The sequence below is a fragment of the Pleurodeles waltl genome, chromosome 6 (assembly GCF_031143425.1).
Source record: "Pleurodeles waltl isolate 20211129_DDA chromosome 6, aPleWal1.hap1.20221129, whole genome shotgun sequence".
In the NCBI taxonomy this organism is placed as follows: domain Eukaryota; kingdom Metazoa; phylum Chordata; class Amphibia; order Caudata; family Salamandridae; genus Pleurodeles; species Pleurodeles waltl.
Window position 1 is genome coordinate 866,108,483 of NC_090445.1, and position 21,128 is coordinate 866,129,610.

The 21,128-nt window shown below is 42.1% G+C and overlaps 1 protein-coding gene across 4 annotated transcripts in view; it reads left to right on the top strand.

Annotated features, from left to right (window-relative positions):
• LOC138300358 (zinc finger matrin-type protein 4-like) overlaps window positions 1-21,128 on the top strand; it is a 1,123,322-nt gene that overhangs the window by 295,499 nt on the left and 806,695 nt on the right. The window lies entirely within an intron of this gene.

Sequence of the window (21,128 nt, forward strand, 5' to 3'; positions counted from 1 at the left end):
TTTTTACTCTTCCCTGCTCTAGAGAACATAACCACGGAAGAACTGGACTGAGACCACCTCTGCTAAATTTGATGGGGATGTAACCAAGACAATTTGGAAAAGAACGGCCCAATAGAATGCTATTTGGGCTAACAAGGCAGCTTTTGACGAATGGGGCATAGATTTTTGCATCCTTGCTCCAGCACAAAATGCATATGTTCTTTTAAAGCCACACTCACCCCAAGAACAGCTGTGGGCTGAAGGGTGCACATGAGATAAATTACAGTGGGACCCCAGTTTTAGAGGGTCCAAAGCCCATTGCCATTCTTTGAAGTCACGATGGGAGGCGGTCCACTGTATAACAGCCAAGGAATGATTTTAGCCTGCAGGGCGTCCTCCCGGGTTCAATACATAGGTTTCTCACAGAAACACTTCTTACACACGCATATAATTAGACCATGATTTCTTGGAACATTGCGGACTGAGCAGCAAGCTTGTCCAAGAGGACTGGGAGGATTTTATAGAATCATCTGACATAATTATGTTTTAAGAAACTTGGGAGATCTCCCCTCCTTATAAGCAGTGCTTTAAAACCTTTCATATTCCAGCACATCTGGCCGGCTGCTAGTTTGTGGTAAGATTTCATTGGGGTTCTGTGCTAACCAATTACCTATTAACTGCTTGATAACTTGCTTGATTACTGCCAAATTGAACGGTCAGCAAGGAGGCAGTAAAATATGTCCTGTTTGCAGAAGCGCTGAAGGAACCGATGACCACCACCACCACCTATTCTTTTGTCCAAGGTACTGCAAACAGCGCAGGGATTGGATTGTTCCATTGAGTCGCCTCTTAGGGATAGCCCGATACAGAGTAGCGATTAGATTATGTAGAGCTGACGCATCCCCGGTCATTGTCCTCTCCATTGCTATATATTTAGGGAGAAATGGCCAATTCAGCAAAAATGTGGCTCCCCAGATTAATGTAAATTCCTTCCCTACTGTGTATTTTGGTTTTAAAAATTCTAGAACCTGTGTTTTTAAGTCTATTGTGAACTGGAGCACTTTCACTTTATACAGTTAGGCTGTCCTACGAAACAGGGCAGGGTTTGATCCACTCCTTCTTTGTTCCTGATTAACTCATTTTTATGCCTACGAGTTAAACGTGATGTGTGCTCCCAGTATTGTTTTTCATTTGAGTATCTCTATTTTAATGGCTTTTGAATCAGGTCCCTTTAGGCATGACAGACCACCATGGGTGTCTGCAGAAGGGGCAAGAGGAGCATCTTCAACTCCCCCCCACACCCCCTCATTTAGGTGCTGCCTGCATTAGTACTGTTGCAGCCCCCACCAAAAACAGTCTGGGACGCCACAGACAATGGCAGACTGATGGATGACATTTAAATTATGCCCTCCACACCTTGAAAACATTTCTGGGGACGCCCATGCGGACCACACTGTTTTTGTCAAAGTTTGTGTTTGTACATCTCCTTTGTGTTCTTGGGCCTAGAGTGGTTACTCTTAGTAATATCTTTTATGTACAATATTTGTGTATATTACACTTGTTAATGTATTGTGTTTGCTTTTAAAGTATTTAAATTGTACTACTTTTTTGGTCATTGGCCGAAATAAAGTTTATAAACACAACATCTGGCCTTTTCCATATCACAATGCCTACATTATACCTGGTGTTGTGGACCTATGCCTGGTGCAATAGACTTCCTGGAAGTCGATGGGGTATTGAGGGAGGTAAGACTTGCCATTGCTTTCTTGTTGTTTGTATTCTACAACTCAAATTTTGATTTGTTGCTGAAATACTTTTGTGGTCTCTGACGGTTTTGTCGATTTTTATTCTTAACCTCTTAGCTGCTGGGCGTCCGCCCTTTACCACCCCCGTGCTGAGCCCTTTTTTGCTATTTGGGGTAGTTCACGCTTACGCCTTCCGAACTTTATGGCCACATAAGCTATCCACACCAAGTTTGCGTCCTTTTTTTTCCAACATACTAGGGATTCTAAAGGTACCCAGAGTTTGTACGTACCCCTGGAGGAGACCAAGAAATTAGCCAAAATACAGCAAAAATTTCGTTTTTTGTTTTTTTTCAAAACAATGGGGAAAAGGGGCTGCTGAAGAAGGCTTGTGGTTTTTTTCCCTGAAAATGTTTGCGGTGCTAAAATCACCATCTTCCCAGCTTTCAGGAACAGGCAGACTAGAATAAGAAAACCATTTTTCAACACAATTGTGGCATTTTACTAGGACAAACCCCATTATTACTATTCTTGTGCTTTCAGCCTCCTTCCAGAGAGTGACAGGAATGGGTGTGAAACTAATGCTGGATCCCAGAAACATAAACATTTCTGGAGAGTAGACAAAACTCTGACTTCAGCAAGGGGTAATTTGTGTAGATCCTACAAGGTTTTCCTGCAGACAATAACCGCTGAAATAAAAATAATATTTAAATTGAGGTGAAAGAAACAGCCATTTTCTCTACGTTTTACTCTGTAACTTTTTCCTGCGATGTCAGATTTTTTTAAATCAATATACCGTTACATCTGCTGGATTCTTCTGGTTGTGGGGATATATAGGGCTCGTAGGGTCATCAAGATCCCTAGGTACCCAGAGCCAATAAATGAGGTGCACCTTGCAATGGGTTTTCATTCTATACCGGGTATACAGCAATTCATTTGCTGAAATAGAAAGAGTGAAAAATAGGTATCAAGAAAACCTTTGTATTTCCAAAATGGGCATCAGATAAGGTGTTGAGAAGCAGTGGTTATTTGCAAATCTCTGAAATAACACACTGTTTGCTTTCGGAAGAAAAAAAAAAAATGTAGAGAAAGACAATGGGCAATAGCACTTGTTTGCTATTCTGTGTTCCCCCAAGTCTCCCAATAAATTTGGTACCTCACTTGCGTGGTTAGGCCTAATGCTCGCAACAGGAAACGCAACATGGACAATTCACATTTTTACATTGAAATCTGACGTGTTTTTTGCACAGTGCGTAGCTGTAGATTTTGGCCTCTAGCTCAGCCGGCACATAGGGAAACCTACCAGACCGGTGCATTTTTGAAAACTTGACACCTAGGGGAATCCAAGATGGGGTGACTTGTGGGACTCTCACCAGGGTCTGTTAACCAGAATCCTTTGCAAACCTCAAAATTTGGCCCAAAAAACACTTTTTCCTCACATTTCGGGGACAGTTTTGGAATTTGAGAGGAGCCACAAATGTCCTTCCACCCAGCGTTCCTCCACGTCCCTCGATAAAAATGGTACCTCACTTGCGTGGGTAGGCCTAGTGCCCGGACAGTATTAGATCACACAACGGTCAATTATGGACCTCACATGAGGCAAATGTTGACCCTGGGGTGATCCATTCCTGACGCAAGCACTAGGTACAGGCACTCAAATGGGATACTGTTTTTATCAAGACAGGTAAGGAATCACTGGATGGTAGGAATTTTGTGGATCCCAGCATATTCCTGTAGTTTGCGTGACAGAAATGCAAGAAAAACTTTTTATTCAACATTTCAGCTTTGCAGGGTATCCTGGGTAAGAAACCTTTGGGGAATCTACACAACTCACACCTCTCTGGACTCCCTGGATGTCTAGTTTCCAGAAATGTCTGTGTTTAGTATGTTTCCCTATATGGCCGCCGGGCACAGTACCAAATACACAGGTGCCTTCCTTACAAAACCAGTTTGTTTTGTGATATATAATTTTGATGTCTCAACAATATGATTTGGGAGGTGGAATTTGGGACTGAACTAAATTGGGTAGCTCCCAAGAGAGCACTCTCTCTCTCTGCGCTTGCCGCCGCATTCACCTGCTCCCTGGGGTTAGGCTATCCCGCTATTGTCCCGTTGCACAGACTGTGCTTGCAGAGGGACAGCAGGACTGTCCTCATCACCTCACTCATAATTACTGGAAGAGGACAATGGGGCTCCTCCAAATAAAAAATCACTCCCAGAGTCTGCGCCATTGTCCTATCCCTCAGATGCTGTTTCAGTATCTGCTGTCTCAGTCTCTGATCCTATGTCAGAGCTGTCCTCTATAACCAGAGTGACGTCAGCAGCAGTCATCCATCAAGATGCGATCTCTGCTACTGGCTAAACTGTTGCTCTAAACCACTAGCCTACGTAGACAGTCAGAATTGCTGGTGTGTATGTGATGCGTGTAACAGTAGAGGTCACCTTACCTTTGCTTCTTCCCTCAATCAGTATGTTCTTTCAAGACACTCAAAAAAACACCTTGTCACACACCAATCATCAGTCTTTAGCACCTCTCAGTCCAACAATCATTATTGGTACTCCCACTCCCATGTCCTCCTCCTTGGATTCCCTCACTACCACCCAGCAAAAGTGCCCTTCATCACTCCATAGCCGCCCCCAGCAAGTACATTTTATTTGTATTATAGCGCAGGTAATGGCTGACTTTACTAATGTACTCAGCTATTTACATAAAATACAGATTTGCTCCTTGCAGTAGGCATATAAACCTTATGCGCTTCTTTATGGCACCAAAACTGCTACTAGACAAGTCTGATCCTTTTGTAGAAGAAACATAATCAAAAGACTTAATTGACTTTTTTATTGCTGCCTAAAAGCTTCAGTTGAAACGCGTCAGTGGAAGTATGTGCATTGTTTTGGAGACGCAAACTGCAACTGAAAGACAACTGGTGGCAAATATATATATTAGATCACTTTTATATGTGGGTCTGGTTTTCCTGGGGGCCGATCGCAGCCCCCAGGGAAACCACACATGCTTTGACAAAAGTGATATATAATTATCGATATAGATATAGAGATCTATCTACGTAGATAGATATATCTATTTTTTTAAGTAGTTGTATGGTTTCCTTGGGGGCCATAATGTCAATTTATTTATTTAAAAAAAATAGCGGGGGGTGGTGAGATGCTCTGCGATTGCACACCCTAGGGGACACTCACCATTATTTTAAAAAACATATATGCCCCTGGGGGCAGTGGGAGGCCCGTTTGTCGAGGGGGCCGACCCTCCCCTCCTCCCCCCAAGTGAATTCCCTAGTGTCTAGTGGGGTTTCCTGGCCCTCGATCGCAGGGCTCGTTTGAAATGGGAGGCTCCCCATTCAAACGAGGCCTTCCTAAATGTCAGGAAGGCCGGTTGGGGTTTTCCCCATCGGAGCAAGAAACGGCCGCAAGACCCCCGTGGCACGCTGACATCACAAAGGGGCGGGTGTGGAAGGACGCGGACGATCTTCCGTGTCTCCAGGGGTTATTTTGGAAAAAGAAAAATGTTAACCCCCTCCCTGGTGTCTGCTACTGGTCGTGACCCGCACCAGGGAGGTAGTGTGGGCGTCGGCTTTTGTTTTATTGTACCTTTATGTTTGTGTTGTGCTGTCTGTTATTGTGCTCTTATGTTCTGGTTTATACTGTATTATCTTATTTTGTTGTGTTAAATCATTACAATGTAATTGGTAGGTTGGATCAATGTGTTATGTTATGCTGTATTATTTTTGTACTTTTTGGGTTGTGTAGGGGAATAATGTTGTATCCTGTTCGCGTTTCTTTGTGTTTTGTTGTGTTATATTGCAAATTTGTGTGGTTATGTTTTTTCCATTGCTTTTTTGTTGTGCTCTCTTTAGTTGTTTTATAAAGTGTGCCTATGATAGGTTATTGTGCTGCAGTATTGTGTGTTTTTCCAGAGGATAGAATGAGCCCCATGTACCGGGTTTTGGTCTTGTGAACATTCATCCACAGATTTCTGGAAATAAGGGGGAAAGGGGTCGTATTTATAGTTATTTCAAATGGTTACAATTTCAGTGGTTACAGCTGGAACCAGTGAAATCAGTTTGTTCTGTCAATCAATATACGTTTTTGAAAATTATAATTTATTATTGAAAATGTGATTTTGAAAGGAAATCACTATTCTAAATGTTCCGTTATGGTTCCACTGCTGTTTCCTACAACAATGTTTTTTGCTAACTCTGGCACCATTTGATGTATTTGTATAACATTTAACAACCATTTAGCGAGTTTGGCTTAATTTTTGTTGCTGGTAGACAAAACTGCTGGAAGGGTGGCATTCAATAAACTGGGAACAAATGCATTGTAACGCATCTTTCTCAAGCCCTAACCTGCTTATATATGTTTAGGACAGAAAATGATCTAGGAAGCAACATAAACGACAAATTGGGTTCGGATTTGTTCAGACAAGAAATACTGCAAAGAAGACCATATTCCACAGGCATAGACATAAGACTATACCTGCCCACTCTTCCAAGCAAATGCCATTTCCTATCAGCTTGAAAAGCAAGAAGCAGCAACTTTTGATATTCCTCAAGCCTCTGAACTTTGTGGTCACTGACAGTGCTAATACAGAGTGAAAGAAAACCTTCCACTACACTCTGAGAAGAGGTATTAGGGACACATTGTCTTCACCTGTTACAACAGGAGGCAGCAGGCCGGTGCCAGTAAGTCCTACTTTGAATCCTGCTTTGAGATGTGTGCCCTCCTCCTGAAGCTTCAAGTTCATCAGGATGCTGCTGGCAAATAATAACAAACAAGTAAGGGATCCAGTACCAAAGAAGCATCTTCCCAAACGTCTTCACTATGTGGACAGTCTTTCCCTTGTACCAAAAATTTAAAACATTGTCAAACAAATTGAAAATCACAGATTGCTTGAACTTCATATTCTGAAAGGAAACTGACAGTGATCAACAAAATGGTTTTAAATGTGAAGCATAAAAAACAGAATGGACTCTCCAAGTCTGAGTGAGCTTCAGATCAAAAGCTGCAGACTTAACCTAATATGGCCTAAGGGCAAAAATAACACTATCAAAACTTAACAGGCACTGAATACACCAGCACCAAGAGCAAACAAGGAAAAAGATGTTCCTAACGTGCCTTTATTTTCTTTCATCTTCATCTTTCAATGATATAAACTTTCTGGAACTAGCAGTCTTTATTTTTGTAAATGATACGTTTAATTGGTGGCTGCTTGTGCTAAAGGGTTCACATGAAGCGAAAAGGAATAGCTCATTAGTAAAGTCATTGCAAACAAAAAAAAAAAATGGTGATACCCTGCTTGGAGTTATGGGCTGCATTGTTATATAAAAACTGAGCCGTTGGCAAAGAGGGCATCTAACCATCTTGAAACACATTACAGTAGCATTGTGGATATTGTTAAAAAATGTATTAGTTTGTTCTGTTCGCCCATTGCACGGTGGGGAGGGGGGGCGGGGGGTGACGGGGAGTAAAAGAGCTTGTTTAATCCCTTCAGCTTTGCAGAAAGTGTTCCAAAAATGTAAAAAAGCTTCCGTTCCTCAATCGGAAATTAGTGTGTGCAGTAAACTATGAAGGTGAACATTTTTTGTCAAAAACAGTGAACATGAACCATCTTTGAAAAAGTATCAACTGCACCTATGACAACTTGAAACCCTTCGGAAGGTGCAAGGGCTGAAATAACGTCAATACAGTCTGTATGCCACGGTTCTTGGGCCACTGGTGAGGGCTGCAATTGTCCTTTTGTCCAAAAGATTGTGAATACAGTAATTAATTTTGAGCACAAATAGGACAAGAAATAAGAATGTATTTCAATCCACCCAAAAAATCGAAAATTACCTGTCAATGCACCCACGGGAAAGCAGATTTACTGATAAAGTAGCTCTGCATGAAAGAGAGGAGAGGAAACCATTCATATTGCTCCTACGCAATGCCGAGGTAGTGAAAGAGGAGTATAAATAAGGAACTGTAGCCAGTGAATGAATTGACCGTCCGTTGTACTACCTCCCAGTGCGCATGGTGCAGTGACCACTACATGAGATGTGCTTCTACGGCCACCGTACGGTCTGCCTCAGAATATATACACCCCTGCAGAAAACACCCATTGACCTAATTATATAGTAATGTGGTTCTATAAAGAGCTGTTTAATTTAAACAAAACTGAGGTATTAACATTATTGCCTGCACCGTTGAACAACTAAGTGGGAAAAGCGAGCCAACAAATTAATGTGGACATTTGGGTGCTTCTCAGCCGAAAACCTCTTTGAAAATTAGGACACATGAGGAATTTTACAGTACATATGTTCAAAGATACTGGCTAAAGTACATTAGGTCTTCGAGGCAGTTCTGAAAAAGAGTGAAGGAAATAATCCAATACTCTAGGCCTGCCGTAGTTCATGTGAGGAGTATTCACCATCAAAGGCAAACACCTTTATGTGCCCACCAGAAATATGTACGCCAATGAAATACTAGATGGGCTTCCGAAAAATGTTTGTTCCTCAGGAGATGTTCTCTCATAAAAAGAGCTCTGTAGGCAACAGGTGCATAGTAAATCCTGCACTGCGAGAAGTAAATCCAGGTTTAATACAGGTTTAATCCAGGGTTAAATATAACGCCAGATAATATGCAGTCCGTCATTTTTTATTTTCTTTGCCATTATGTATATAAATAATGTTTTTGCATTAGGGGTTGCACAAGACGTCATGCAATTTACAAGAGAAATTATGCATGCAGTCACCCCCAACATTACAGTAATTGATGGTAGTGTCCTTTAAAATAAATACAAGATACACCAGGAACTGAACTGTGATAGTGCCCTTAAATTTGATGGACATATTTGTTGCAGCAACTACACATTCAGTGGAGTTGCTCTCATCCACTCAATCACTGATTTAGACAAATAGATTTAGAGATTCAAGTCTCCTGGACGAGAGGCCATTACATTTACAGTAACTTAGAAGATCTCATTACAGCAGAAATAATGATTCAGCATTGAACCCAGGGTAAGGCATGTCTGTTAGTATCATCTCATTGATGATAATCTTACACATTTTTTATATTCTTCCTCATCCACAGCCCCCCAAAATCATGTCATGCTCACTGTTTCTGTTGCAGAGTTCATAGTAAGTAATACCTGATGTGCTTGATCGTCTTCCCCTGTTGCTCACCCAAAAATGCCACTCCTTTTGCCATCAAAATAACAGTTCTTAATTTGACCTCGTGGAAGCCAGTTGTGATACAACGTTCATCGATCTGTTATATCCAGTGATCACACTTTCAAAAAGGCATCTTAATACAATAATATCAAATTATTTCAGGTCCTAAAAATCATACACAAACTTCCCAGCCTCCACCACCAAACCTCAACTCTCCAGAAAATAAGTCAAAAAGTGAGTACAGCCTTCCATGCAGTAATCTGGTTCGCAAATTCATCACCACTTATTCTGATATCATCAAAAAGACAGCCTCCACCCTCACATACACAATCACATTCATTTAAATATTTTCCCTCTAGGTGGATCATATCATCGTCACCCACTCTCAAAAAGTCAGTAGAATTCTAGAGGTTCTGGCAAAACCTTCAATCCAGCTCTAACTTTTAAGTCCTAAGCACCAAAAACAGTTGTTGTAAATCACTTCCCATACCATCTTGAGCTGAATAATCCTCTTTGATTCCAGGTCAGCCAGTAGGACTACAGCCATGCTCCGTGAAATCCGAACACAGGCAGTCACCTGTGATTTTATTGAACTCTTCAGCAGTGTGTGACAGCACAGCTTATCCTTCAAGATTTGGAAAATTAGAGATGTGTTTTCCAGGCCTGCCCTGTGATGACTCCAAACCTTCCTCTCAGATTGCAGACAGAAAGAACAGATCTTGGTTTGTTTCTGGCAAATCAGCGATTTCATTTTTTTTGTTTTTCAGGGTCAATCTGTTACTCTTTCCTTTGTGTATCTTTTTGTTGCATCTGCAGGAGCGTAGCTTCAGGAGAGTGTGCATAGTGTTACACCCCCCAACAAATGTATCTTGAGATAAATAGTTGGGTATCAGGGGCTTTTAGTCGTGTATGGTGAGATGTCATGGCGGATTTCACCAGGACTTGTACACACACACACAAACAAAAACACACACACACACACACACACACTCCCTCAATCTGTTTGGGAATACTTAAAAAATGTTGGTTATTTCACAAAAAAAGTGCTTTCTCTCCGTTAGTGCACCTACCAATCTGCATTCCGCTCCCTTTCTGCTGCCCTTAAGTCCCTCATGGGCTCCAGCTTGTTATATAATGTACTTCAACATTATAGGCTGGCTTGATTGTTGGGAAAATATGAAGCTCCCCAACCCTCCCCCAGCCATATATATTTTTGATGCTTTGGCCCTGATAAAAGAACAGACAGTCCGGCAGTGCTCATGTGTCTGTAGGAATCAAAGGTATGTCACGGACGCCCTTCTTTTGGCTGAGTACACCTGGAGAAATTATCTCTGTACAGTAGAATTTAAACCTGGATTCAAATACTCCTCCCACAGACTTCACCTACAAACGCCAGATCCCATGTCCATCATTTCTTGGCCCATCACCCGACAGTTCATACATTTTCTTGCTGAGTTCTGCCTTTTGACTGCAGACTTCTCAGGCCACACCATGAGTAGACTATGGCTTTTTTCTTATGTTTCCTGCTCACCTGCCCTGCCCCACTTATGAACTGACTGTGCAGGTAGAAATTCATCCCTTGGTTTGCTGAAATGCCATCCTGCCGCTCCTAACTAGCTGCATCTCATACAATATTGTCTGTACGATATTTCATGTTCTCTTACTTTATTACATTTCGTTCCTACACCCCTTCAAACATGTCTAAAGTTTTCATGTTTTATCTTGCCCTCAGTTTTCTGACCAGACCAGCAGAAGGCTACTTTTAAAGGTTTTTTTTTTTTTCTCTCAGGTTTTTATTAACCTCCAAGGTACAATGTCCAAGTCTGCCAGTTTTCCCTGGTGGCCGATGTTTGTCCTACTTGTTTGCCAACATCTGACAAACGTCCAGTTACCCTAATATCAGGGCCGCCCTCACACAGCTTGGATATTTATTGAAATGTTATCTGATTATGGGATTGCTTCTGAGTTGCAGTCTTTTCGGTGAACACTTCCTTATAGCGCACCAAAAAAGGGATTTTATTTAATTTATTGTCCAGTCTTACTGCGACATTGCTCAGTACCACTGCCAGCATACCAGCGACTTACCTGCCCAAACTCATCCTGATGCCTCAAAATGTTAACGTCTCCAACTGATCTGCCATAGGCCTCTTAACCCGTACCTCACCCATTCGCCCCTCCAGAGCTTGAAGTGCTTGAATAATATTCAACCTCCCTCCTAGCCTTGCTGCTTAGAAGTCCCTCCTCTCGGCCACATGAACGACAATTCGCCAAAGTGCAAGGGATAGCGGACGTGACATCACAGGCCATTGGACCTTGACTTTTACTCGCAAACATGCTTACACACGCACACTTTTACATTTACAAACACACTCCCTCATCTATACAGATCCTCACCCGCAAGCACGCCCACAGCATACATTCAATAGTATGTTTACTTACTTTAGATGCCAGTGAGGTTCATATTCCAACTAATTGTACTCCTTTCCTTATTACAAAGTGTAATAAAACACTGATAGAAAAGAATGAAAATGGAGCTCCGACGGACGTCTGCAAGGACAAGCTGCTCCTGGTTCTGATTTTCTGACACCTCTGAAGCCAGGATTCGCAAAGGGAGTGCCAGGGGTCGCAGCTGCGACCCTTAAATGACGTCCATGCCCCGTCATCGCGCTAGAAAATTAACAATCGTTTTACTCTACTGCTAACCCACCCTGCAAGCCAACTCCTCACATCACAGCGCCCACCCAATAACGTGTAAACATTTTGTATTACTTTCAGAATATAAATACGTTGGTTTTTCGATACCCGTCATCACTCAAAATATTTACTGAATATAAACAATTGCGGTGTGTGCGTGTGTAAAACAGATATGATTGTTCGGGCTTGGGCACAGAAAAACTAGCTATAGGATCACATTCTGACTGATTGCTCATGCTGAAAACGAGACCTGTAAAGAGGACACATCTGAAATGAAAACATATGAGTTACTGTCATGGTTTGCGTCCATTTTTGACAGATTTAGGGTCAGTTTGGGAGGCAGTGATATTCCCGCTTAATCACAGAAGCATCTAGTGCAGGTAAATTGTCTGTTCTTACACTGTTACAACCCAGCCGGGCTTTATTGACACAACCTTGCGCTCTGCAGCAGATGCGTATCTGCAGAGACCGATTAAGACTGGTATTTTGAAACTTCTGTAGAACAAATATGCTTCTCTGTAGAGGCCTGCTGTGGGAGCAATGCATCAAACGTACGTGGCCCCTCAGGGGGGCCAGCAGCAAGAGACTCGGCGGCAGCAGCTTTAAGGTCAGTCCTCAGCAGGCAGGATTTGCTATCTAAAGGAGAAAAAAACGACAGCACTTTTTTTGTTAAGCACCATTGCTGTTATCATTAGACGTGCCATTTTATTTTCCCAATGGGATTTTCATTATTAGGCACTTGCAAAAGTAAAAGGCTCACTCCATATACTGTTCTGGTTTAGGCTAACCATAAGGTAACCTTCTGCAAAACTGTACCGCTCTGACCTGAGCACACAAATCGCACAGAGAGCAGCTTCTCAGCTGCAAAATAACACCCTGGCACAAATCACTTCTGAACATTAAACAAATCTCACCCTGGGCATCTAGACACCAACACTTCACATCTTGGCATCGCTGCATATACCTCTCTCTTTTTTGGTAAACACTGCTTAAGAAGGACATGATCTACATATACGATGATCTTGTGCCCATCCGATCCAAACTAAATTCCTTTAATGTCTCGGGAATTCCGTATTATACATGCATATGGCTCTAGGGTCAATGCAAGAAGCAAGGGAGAAAGGGCACATCTTTTTCTGAGCCCCTCTAAAGGTGTATTTGACATGACAGTCCACCACTAAGAGTTCCTCGCTCTGGGATGTTTATAATTGCGATGATCGTCTTAAAATAGTTAGTCCTAGCTATTTAAAAATGATCATGGCAATTATAAGTAAGTCAGTTCACCGACTCACAATCACTTTAGTTACGAAGGTTTAGTCCTCCCTCTCAATATCGGGTTGAGCGTCACCCCCACCAGAAGGAGCTGCAACCGTCAGAAACGAAATGAAAAACGTTGTTTATTGTAATTTTTTTTCTAAAGGGGCGGGGCCACGGGGGTGATGAGCATGGAGGGGAGTGCAGAGAGCACTCTGCTCAATGCGCATGTATGTTTGGCCTGCCTCTCGGGCCGCCCAAGCACACATGTGCACAAGGGCTCACTTCAAGCCGGCACTGTGGTGCCGAGTTAGAGAGAGCCTGCACAGGCTCCTAGTCTGCGCTGTAGCACCCAGCTGGGGCACTCTAGCCAATCATAACGCTGCTCTAAACAGCGTCATGATTGGTACAGGGCAGGCTGGGAGCCTGTGCCTGGAGTGCGACTGTGGCGACGCAGGAGCAGCGCAGCTACAAGGTAAGTAGATTTGTAAACAATTTTTTAATATATATTTGTTTGGCCTCCCCGGCCCCACCACTATACCAAGTCGCCAGCCGTGTCTGCTCAATCTTTCTTTTTTTAAATTATTTTTTATTTTTATTTGCCTGCTCCCAACTAAATCATATAGTCCAGTATTTGTTACAAATATGAATAAACATTTCCCTGTTTGAGGAAACAAACATTTTCAAGCTAACTACCCAAAAATAAACCTGTGACCGGTAATGTATGAAAAGGTTCAATATTGGCTACTCAGGTGACATTTACAAACTAATGGGCATTTGGCCTTTTGGTTTATGATGTCACCAAGACCACTTGATGTCAATATCTAACACCAAGGTTGCTCATTGATCATATGTATCACATTTACCTAGCTGAGAAGCAACAGAGTGCTGCACATTATGGGGGTTGTCATGATACAGCCTACAAGATTGTGTCGATCAAGTGGGAATTGTACAAATATATTTCACATTTCTGAGCACTTTTTCTGATTTGATTATTTTATATATATATATATATATATATATTTATTTTTTTTCTCCTGTGCTGGACAAAGTTTTAGGTACCAAGTTTTCGTATCCCAGAGTTTTCATTCTTCTTAGGAGCTGAATTCATTAGTCATAGTTTTTCCATATGTAACTTTAAATCTTTCAAATTCTGTGTAAATGAAAAACACATGCATAATATGTGGAATAAGTGTAGGGGTGACTGGTTAACGATTCAGCATAAGGGTAAGCTGGAATAGGTGAGTGGCGTAAAAGTTTAAGGGAAAGGGTAAACATTTAGGGGTCAAAGGAATAACAGGCCAAGGATATAAAGGTAAGGAGGTAAGTGTATGGCATTGGGGTTATTGGTAAGGTTAAAATGCCCAGAAAGCGACTTTAGGCCATCACACTCTTGCACCTGGAGGGTGGTAATGTACTTCCCCATGGCCTCCCAGGCTCCACATTCGCACCCCTTCAGAGTAACCTACAAGCTGCAGCTCTTTTGATTCAGGGCCTAGAGAAATATGATCAGATCATCCCCATTACAATGGAACTCCACTGACTCCCCTTTCTGGCCCCACAATCTTCAAAACCAGCTGCATCATTTACAAAAGTCATTGTGACCAGAACCCCACTTTTCTTGCAAACAAGCTCACCATCTGTAGTGGTTTCTGGCACACCTCTTGTTAAGGCACTTTCAGACTGCAGACGGAAAGTGTAAAAAAAACAACAAAAAAAACACTTTTCCATGCTCTCGGGATCTGGAATTTCCCTACACCTGTCAGGACTGCCCAAATGCTCTTTCAATTTAGGAAAGAGTTGAAGACCCACCTCTGGAAAGAGCACATCATCACAATGCATTAACCGTACACAACTCAACTACCTTTCCTAATTCTTGTTTGTTTTATACAGCACTCCTATGCCCTTTGGTTAGGTTTGCTCTATAGATATAAAATATACATATGTAAAGAGTAAAATTAATGAATTAAGGATAAAGGGGTTATTAGTATGGGTTAAATGAGTTAGGTGGTAAGGGGTTAGCAGTGTAAATTTAAGGTGTTTTTTTGTATAAGTGGTTAAAAAAGGGGTTACAGGTAAGCAGCTAAATGTAAGGGTAAGCACGTAAGGTGTGCTAGTTAGTGTAAAGAGGTAAGGGAATATGATGTAAAGGTAAGAGGTAAACGGTAACGTGGTAAGAGGTTAGGGAGTTTAGGCTGTGAACATAACAACAAGGTATAAGGTATTAGAAGTAACAGAGAAGGTAATGGGTTATGGTAAGGGCCAGTGTGGTAAAAGGTTAAGAATGTAAAGCATTTAGTTTAAACCCCTTAACTAAGGAGGCTTTTTCACCCCTGTACAAAGCCCTTTTTTGGATACTTGGGGTAGTTTGCGTCTAGAACTCCATAACTTTTTTCCACACAAGGATCCGTGCCAAATTGGCATTTTGTGTTTTTTAAGCATCCTGGGGACTTTAAAGGGGTTTGTTGATTTCCCCATGGAGGGAACAGAGAAAATAGCCCAAATATAATTATGTTTTCAGTTTTTTTTTGTTTTTTTTGGGGGGGGGGGGGAGGAATAGGTAAGCAGTGCTCCTCAAAAAAGTCTGTTTTTTCCCTCCCAGATAATGGAATCAATCAACACTTTGCTGTACTACCAATTTATATAACCCAAGCGTAGGCATTTTTCAAAGAGGTAGTCCATTTTCCCTAATTTTTGTGCTTTCAACCTACTTCTAGTTTGTGGTGGAAATCAGTGTAAAACCCGTGGAAGATTCCAGAAACCTGTAGGTTTCTGAAAAGTAGACAACAGTCTGAATTAAATCTGTAGATCCTCAAGAGTTACCTATAGAAGTGATTTAGCAGAAGCTTGAGTGCTGTCCCTCATGTCACAGAGATAATTCATATGTGACAGTCTATGCATTAGGTTAATCAACGTACTAATAGCTTGATTGTAGAGTAATGCAGTGAAAAGCCACTTCTAAATGTGCATTTGTTTAGACTAATATTAGAGACAAAGGTGGCTTGAAGTTTAATTAAATGTTTGAAGCATTAACTAGACAATATATTGTAATGTAGACTCTAAATTGTTAGTCTGTATTGGACCGATATTGAATTTCTAATGATTAATGTTTTAAATACGTGTGTAAAAATAGAGGGATGAAGTTTTATTTTATAATGACTGAAATGTATTAACCCCTCAGGTGCTCTGGATGTAACGGTTACATCCTCGTTTGCACCGCTCAGGTGCCAAGGACGTAACCATTTCATCCTGGTATGGGCCCTGGGGGTGGGGGGCGCTCCCTCCGATGCCCTCCCCCCCCTCCCATGGGCAGGGATGGAAGGGGAATTGCTTCCCCTTCCACCCCGCCCCTCTGTTTCCCACTGTGGCGTCTGATGACGTCAGCACCTGAGGCCCTTTCCCTTCCCGCCCCTTTTAGCCCCTTTACCCCTCCTTTCCACCTCAGCATTTCTGCTACCTGATCGCAATGCGATCGGGCATCAGAAATGCCCACTAGATACCAGGGAATTGTTTTTATTTTTTATAAATGGAAAAGGGGAGCGCCCCCTTGGGCAATGGCTGCTCCCCAGGGGGCAAATTATTTTTAGGCCTTTTCTGCCCCCCCTGGGGGCAGATTGGCCTATTCTACTTAGGCTGATCTGCCCCCAGTGGGGGAAGAAACCTCTAGAAACCAGGGCTAACTTTCTTTTTGTTTGTTTTATTTTTTTTAGATGTGGGGAGCGACCCCTTAGGCACTGGGGACAAAATTAACTTTAGGACATTTCTGCCCACCTTGGGAGCAGATCGGCCTATTTTTATAAGCCAATCTGCCCTCAATGGGGCAGAAACCTCTAGATACCAGGGATTTATTTTTTAGGTCTGTTTCATGTGAGGGGTGCGACCCCTTAGGCAAGGGTTGCTCCCCAGGTGGGGCAAATTTGTCTTAAACCGTTTCTGCCCCCCTTGGGGGCAGATCAGTCTATTGTAATTAGGCCGATCTGCCTAAGGGGGGGCAGAAACCTCTAGGCACCAGGGATTCTTTTTTTTTTTTTAATATATATTGTTCTTTAAGACGTGGGGAGCGACTCCTTAGGCAAGGGTAGTTCCCCTGGGGGGACAAATTTATTTTAGGCCATTTCTGCCCCCCTTGGGGGTAGATGGACCTATTTCTATTAGGCCAATCTGCCTCCGGGGCGAAGAAGCCACTTAGGCACCAGGGATTGGTGGGTATGTGTGTGTGTGTTTTTTTTTTTTTTTTTTGTGGGACAGCCCCTTGAGCAAGGGTCACACCCATGAGGGCACATTATTGTTGGCCAGATCTGCCCCCCTGGGGGGCACATCAGCCTATTTTTGGAAGGCCCATCTTCCCCCAAGGGGGCCAGAAAGCCCACCATGGGAAGATAAAAAAAAAAAAAAAGAGGGTGGGGTTATGGCTGCGCCCCTGCCCAAATAAATGGGGCCAAAGTTGTTCTGCCCACAGGTGGGCAGATGGGGCAATTACCCCCGATCCACTCCCGGGGGAGGCAGAAAGCTTACTAGATGCGAGGGAATTTGAAAAAAAAATTAAATAGTGGGGTGGTGAATACCAACCATTATGGGCATGGTTATGTTCCCACCCCAACTGAAGGGGGTAACAGTCTTTCAGCTCGCCCCTGCACACTAAAACATCTTATCCCACGGCAAGCAAGAGGACATATGATTATTTTGGGTTTTAGTTTTACATTTGGGCCATGAAAGCTTGTCTAACTCTCAAAATACTCCCACCTGGAATGTGAGGGCTGCACTTTTTGGACTTTGGGACGCTGCCATGTAGAAAAATCCACAAGACCTAGACACATCTGGAAACTAAACATCTGGGTGAGTCCAGGATGGTGTGCTTCACATGCACCCCACACTATTTTCATACCCATAATCCCCTGCAAACCTCCAACTTTGCTGGACATCACATTTTCCCCACATTTGTTTGGATGGAACCTTCCGGAATCTGCAGGAATCCACAAAATTCCTACCACCCAGCATTGTCGCATTGATACGGATAAAAATCCTGCCCCACTTGTCAGCCTAAACATTTTTTTTTTCAAAACCGCCCTTTTTGGACCCGCATTGGTTCCCCCTGGATTTCGACATGTTTTTGGCTCTTTTCTGTCACAGGCACTTGGCCCGCCTACACAAGTGAGGTATCATTTTTACCGGGAGACTGAGGGGAACGTTGGGTGGTAGGAAATTTGTCCCAGTGTGGTAATCCCACACAGAAATGTGGGGAAAATGTTTTTTTTTTTTTTTGTTTTTTTTTTTTTAAAGCTAAATTTGAGGTTTGCGGAGCATTAGGGGTAAGAAAGCACTGGGAGATCCACGCAAGTCACACCTCCCTGGACTCCCTTGGGTGTCTAGCTCTCAGGGTTTGTTAGGTTTCCCTATATGGCAGCTGAGTCCAGGACCAAAAACGCAGGTGTCCCCTGCAAAAATAGGTAGTTTTATGTTTGGTAATTTTGATGTATCCATAGTGTATTTTGGTGGCATTTTCTGTTACAGACACTAGGTCTACCCACACAAGTGAGGTACCATTTTTATCGGGAGACTTGGGGGAAATTTGTGGCTACTCTCCTATTCCAGAACTTTCTCTCACCGAAATATGCGCAATAAGTGTGTGTTTTTTTTTGCCAAATTGAGGTTTGCAAAGGATTCTGGGTAACAGAACCTGGTGAGAGCCCCACAAATCACCCCATCTTGGATTCTGCTAGGTGTCTGGTTTTAAAAAATGCACAAGTTTGGTAGGTTCCCTTAGGTGCTGGCTGAGCTAGAGACCAAAATCCACAGCTGGGCACCTTGCAAAACACGTCAGATTTCAATATAAAAATGTGATGTGTCTTTGTTGAGTTTCCTGTTGCAGGCACTAGGCCTACCCACACAAGTGAGGTGCCATTGTTATTGGGAGACTTGGGGGAACACAGAATAGAAGGGCAAGTGTTATTGCCCCTTGTCTTTCTCTACATTTTTCCCTTCAAAATGTAAGACCGTGTGTAAAAAAAAAACAAAAAAAAAAAAACGCCTATTTGAGAAATGCACTGTAATTCACATGCTAATATGGGGACCCCGGAATTCAGAGATGTGCAAATAACCACTGTTTCCTTGATACCTATTTTTCATGCTTTATATTTTACCATATGAATTTGCTGTATACCCGGTATAGAATGAAAACCCATTGCAAGGGGCAGCTCATTTATTGGCTCTGGGTACCTAGGGTTCTTGATGAACCTACAAGCCCTATATATCCCCGCAACCAGAAGAGTCCAGCAGACGTAACGGTATATTGCTTTAAAAAATCTGACATGGCAGGAAAAGGTTACAGAGTTAAACGTGGAGAAAAATGGCTGTTTTTTTCACCTGAATTTCAATATTTTTATTTTATTTCAGCTGTTCTTTTCTGTAGGAAAACCTTGTAGGATCTACACAAATGACCCCTTTTAGAATTTTGTCTACTCTTCATAAATGTTTTAGCTGTCCGGGATCCAGTATTGGTATCACACCCATTTGTGCCACTAACTGGAAAGAGGCTAAAACGCACAAAATGTAGTAAAAATGGGGTATGTCCCAGTAAAATGCCAAAATTGTCTCAAAATGTGGGTTTCTGATTCAAGTCTGCCTGTTCCTGAAAGCTGTGAAGATGGTGATTTTAGCACCTCAAACCCTTTGTTGTTGCCAGTTTCAGAGGAAAAACCACAAGCCTTTTTCTGCAGCCCTTTTTTCCCCCATTTGATTTTTAAAATAGATATTTTTGCTGTATTTTGGCTAATTTCCTGTTCTCCTCCAGGGAAACCCACAAACTCTGTGTACCTCTAGAAATCCTAGGATGTTGGAAGAAGACACAAATTTGGTGTGGATAGCTTATGTGGACAAAAATGTATGAGGGCCTAAGCACGAACTGCCCCAAGTAGCCAAAAAAAGGCCTGGAACCTGAGGGGGGAAAAGGCCTGGCAGCGAAGGGGATAAGTCATTTAGTGTAATTTTAATGAAGAACTATTAATGGCAAATTTTGTATTTGCATATTTAAGTAGGTTTTATTAGAACGTATCAATGTGCTTTATTAGTTCTTGGAATAGCAACTCAAACATTTAGTTCAATCTTGTGTGGTGTAACACAGAGGGACACTATCCTCATGACACACTTGGGAAAATATGAGAATGTTTCCACTTGTAGTCGCATGATCAATTTCTATTGGGCAATGCCCCTTCAATGTCAAATGAACAGTTTTCTTGGTGACTCAGATTGCCGTATGAACTTTGATATTTCATGGTCCAGTTGGACTTTGAGGAGTTGAAGTCAGATTCTCTGCAGAGATTCAAAGATTCCCAAAGATGAGAAGCTGAAGCTCTTTTTGCCTGAATGCTGAGCCCCTTGGAGAGGTATCTTCCTCTCTGCCTTTTGCCCCTTTGAAATGCCTTGCTGAGACTTAGAGATTTTCTTCCTAACCCTTACAGGAGACTCTTGACCCAACTTATGATATGCAACCGCTTTCCCTCTCTACCTAATTTTTGTCCATCCTCTGCCAGAGATTACCTTTTTCCAAATTCTTTTTGTCATTTTTGTCTTTTGCCCACATACTTTCCTCACCCCACCTTAACTTATTTTGTCACTTTGGTCAACCCTTGGTGATTCTGTTACTTTAGAACTTTATTTTGTGAATTGTCTACATGACTGAGGCAAGTTTGTAATAAATTCCTTAACTTTTATTCTTGACTGGAGTTTTCCTTGTATGACCACATTGGTCATATTGTGTAAGTTAATTGGTTTGTATTGAAATGTTGTTGTATGGTTCTACCACATCCTATGCAGGGTCCAAAGTTCAGTTGACCTCGTAGAGCATTGATTTCTTGTGAAGTTTGAAAATGCTCCAGCAGAAGTAACGTTTAAAAAACAAAAAAATATTGAAAATGAGTAGGGAAAAACATTTGTGACAATGTTTTAATCGGTGACTTCTTGTCATGGTGGCCAATTTAAAAAAAAAGCCATATATCATTAAATCCACTATACTCTTCTGGTTGCAGGGATAGACTATTTGTAGGCTGTCCAAGAACCCAAGCTACCCAGAGCCAACAACTGAGCTTCGAGAATAGAGTAATTCATATGGTAAAATATAGAGACTGAAACATCATAATCAAGAAAACAAATGTATTTCTGAAATGGATACCAGACAACGTTTAGAGGCAGTGGTTATTTGTACATCTCTGAATTTGTGGATACCCATACTAGTATGAGATTCGAAGGGCATTTATAAAAACATATTTTTTCTTACATACTGGCTTACATTTGGGAG